The sequence below is a fragment of the Apis dorsata genome, unplaced genomic scaffold (assembly GCF_000469605.1).
Source record: "Apis dorsata unplaced genomic scaffold, Apis dorsata 1.3 scaffold_58, whole genome shotgun sequence".
Classification (NCBI taxonomy): Eukaryota; Metazoa; Arthropoda; class Insecta; order Hymenoptera; family Apidae; genus Apis; species Apis dorsata.
The window spans coordinates 604,774-607,858 of record NW_006263358.1 but is presented as its reverse complement, the minus strand read 5'-3'; the positions used below and the strand labels follow the sequence as shown (position 1 = coordinate 607,858).

General features: G+C 47.8%; 1 protein-coding gene and 1 long non-coding RNA gene across 28 annotated transcripts in view; one reads left to right on the top strand and one right to left on the bottom strand.

The window, feature by feature from the left end:
- Positions 1 to 3,085, top strand: part of LOC102675389 (forkhead box protein P1-like) — a 237,169-nt gene that overhangs the window by 150,232 nt on the left and 83,852 nt on the right. The window lies entirely within an intron of this gene.
- Positions 2,701 to 3,085, bottom strand: part of LOC102675303 — a 7,866-nt gene continuing 7,481 nt past the window's right edge. Inside the window, exon 3 of the long non-coding RNA XR_420837.2 lies at positions 2,701 to 3,078. This is a non-coding gene — a long non-coding RNA (uncharacterized LOC102675303). The remainder of the gene's footprint in view (positions 3,079 to 3,085) is intronic.

The window sequence follows — 3,085 nt, the reverse complement described above, 5'->3', positions numbered from 1 at the left end:
CCACTCGGTTCCGTCCTCGGTCCTCTTCCTCTCCTTGCCCGGCCTGCGACTCCTGCGGCGAACGACGTCCCGTTAGTCCTCTCCCGCTAATTTCTCAGATTCGAGTATTTTTATGTACCGTCGCGCGAACCTGACGGGGGTAAATCCTCTCGTTTATTATTTAGAAGAGGAGGGATGCGCGTGGGACGTAGAAGGAAAGGGGATGGTCAGAGGATGTCTGTCCAGCGCACGGACGAAGGCGTTTACCTTGTCCTCCTCCTCATCCTCCTCCTCTTTTTGATGGGGATATACGATCTCGTTATCTCTTCTTACTTCGACTGACTCCCTGCGATTATCCTTCTTTACGGTCGGTTTGCTCGATCGTGCACCCCTCCCTACACTCGCACGCGCCCTTCTTGTACGCTGCTCGTACGCGCGTTCCGGCGAAGAATCGTACAAAGGTTCGAATCCGGGATCCGTTCTTTAACCACTCGCGTTAAAGGTATCCCTTTTCTTCTGGATCTTTATCCTTTTTCGTTATTTAGGTTTATAAATTACACCCTTTTGTCTCTCGTTGATTTCGCATCAGGCGCGATACGTGTTTTTCATATTTTCGCGCGAGATGATGGAGGATGTTAGAGGAATACGTTTGAAAATTTATAGAACCGTTTTATATCGTACAAAGTACGAGGTTCTACACTCGCGTGCAGCATGACGTAATCAAACGCCATCGAATCTACGAGAACGCATTACTCACAATGAAATAGGAAACGAGACGTATGTACATTAGAACCCCAGCGCAACGGTTGTTTACTTAATAAATACATATTTAGTATATGCCACGTACACAAGCCTCGGCAGGCCGGCTGCGCCTATTTTTGCTCTCAGTTTTGTTGTCATAGGACCGGGCGATGGGTTGCGGCCACCCCTCGTTCCGCTACCATTGGCTTTCGTAGTACATCTACCTACTAGACGTTGGACAATGGGAACGGTTAAAGGTGGAGGAGAATCTGTTTCGAACGATTCTTCGCGCGCGATAAAATTAGTATCGTTTCTTTAAAGTCCGCTAATGAAATTTCTCCTCGTCATCTTTTTGCTCGAGGCGTAGGGGAAGGGAGGATGGGATTCTTAGAAAACGTAGTCGTATAATTCTTTCAATCGCTTGTTCTTCGTTTATTCCTTTTCTCTCTCTCTCTCTCTTTTTCCTCTTTTTTTTTTATTTTTTATTTTTTCTCTATCACATTTACAACACGAGAATGGAGGTAATTCCTGGCGTATCAGCGGAAAATTTTGAAAGCATAGCTGTACGCGGTACCAATTGTCGCGCGTTTGAAATACGAGTGAAAGGAATATTTTAAGGACACGCCGTTTCGAGGAATATTTCGTCCCCCATTTCCGGTTCGCCTATACAAACTTGAGCCGGTGGTTCAGGTTGCGTCAGACAACACGTGTACACACGTATTTACGGATCGATGTGTGCGACCACCTCCTCGTGTCCGTGTATAACCAGTCAAGAGCGGAATATTCATAATTTATTAGTGAGCCCGTGAATCGAACGGTTCGAGTGCGGCTGAAAGAGTCACAGTCGAACTTATATTCCACTTATCGCGAGAAATATCTGCTCGTTAGATCCACAGTGCTAACGAATCATTTTCTCAACGTTTGTTCCAATTTCCTTTGTAACGTTCTATAAATTGTATCCACGAAATTTTCGATTCTCGATTAGAGGAAAACGAATGGAGGAAAATCGATCGATCCGAGTATTAATCATTAAAAAAAATCGTTATCGATCGAACAATAAAATCTTCTCGTCACTAATCGACGATATAACGAAACAAGTCACACGCCTCGGGATAAAATCCTCGGTTTCCACGAAACTCGAAAAACGGAAAATTGACTGGTGATGCGAACGACCGCGAGGTTGGTTGGTTATCGAAGTCGGCCGGCAACGAAGTCGGTCGACCAGCCGCGCTTGTCACGAAGTTAGGCGTCGCGAACAGCCGCTTGCCAAACAAGCGTGCGACGATGCGTAATGTTCGAGCACAGACGAGCATATGGGACGAGAAGAGCATAAGGCAAAAGAGAGAGAAAAGGCCAGGCCAAGCTAAGCCGAGGCAGCCAGTCAGCCACACAGCAACGGTATACAACGTGCCTCGTATATGATGTACTGGTTTGCCTGGCGGCGGTGGGGTCAGGGACGTGACGAAGGGTGGGTGTTACGGTGGAGCGAGAGGGGCAAAGTCTTCAGACACGACTGTGGGGTAGGGGAGGAGGACAGAGAGGCCGCGATAAGTGGGGAGGGGGAGATGCCGACAGAGAAGGTAGGGCACACACAAGAGTAGAAGACTGTTTGGCAGGGAGGGGAGAGAAGGGAGAGCTGAAAGCAGGCCTGTTGGTTGGTTTCAACTATATTTGTTTATATTTACACAATAAGCAACAGCCTCGCCGGTTGGGCTGCTTGGTATGCCTGTGCCGCTTTTAGTGTTTAGTCCTCGCTACTCGGTCGCCGCGTGAACGTTGCTTTTCGTCTTCTTTACGGCGTCGCCTGTTTCCTCCTCTCCTTCTCCTCCTCCACCATAGTTCTCGTCCTCCTTCCATCGCATTCGTCCGCACCGCCTTCTTCTTCGTCATTCCCTCGTTCCATCCGTTTTCTTTTCCTTTCCTCTCCTTTTCCTCTTTTCTCTCTCTCTCTCTCTCTCTCTCTATCTATCTCCTTTTTTCTCTCTTTCCATCGCGAGTTCCATCCTCACACACGAATTTTGACGGCACCTTTGCGCGGTCCACGTGCGTGTACGTCGTACCCCACGTCGTCGTTTCTTTCAAACTTGTGTTCTTTCACCCTGTGCGTGCGCGAACGGTGACGCCATTGAATATCGTGGCTTCGTTTCGAGGTTATAAACGAGAACGAACGAGCAAATTCGAGTGAGTTGGTGAATTTTGTTTTTTTGGTGGAAAACCCGGACGCGATTTACGATTAATACGCGTGATCTTTGATGCGCAAATTGGAGGATCGGCGTACTTCCGGCGTACTACAGTGAATCCTCGTCGTTGAATTCTCTCCTTCTCTCTCTATTTCTTTCCCTATTTCTTTTCCTCTCTCTCTCTC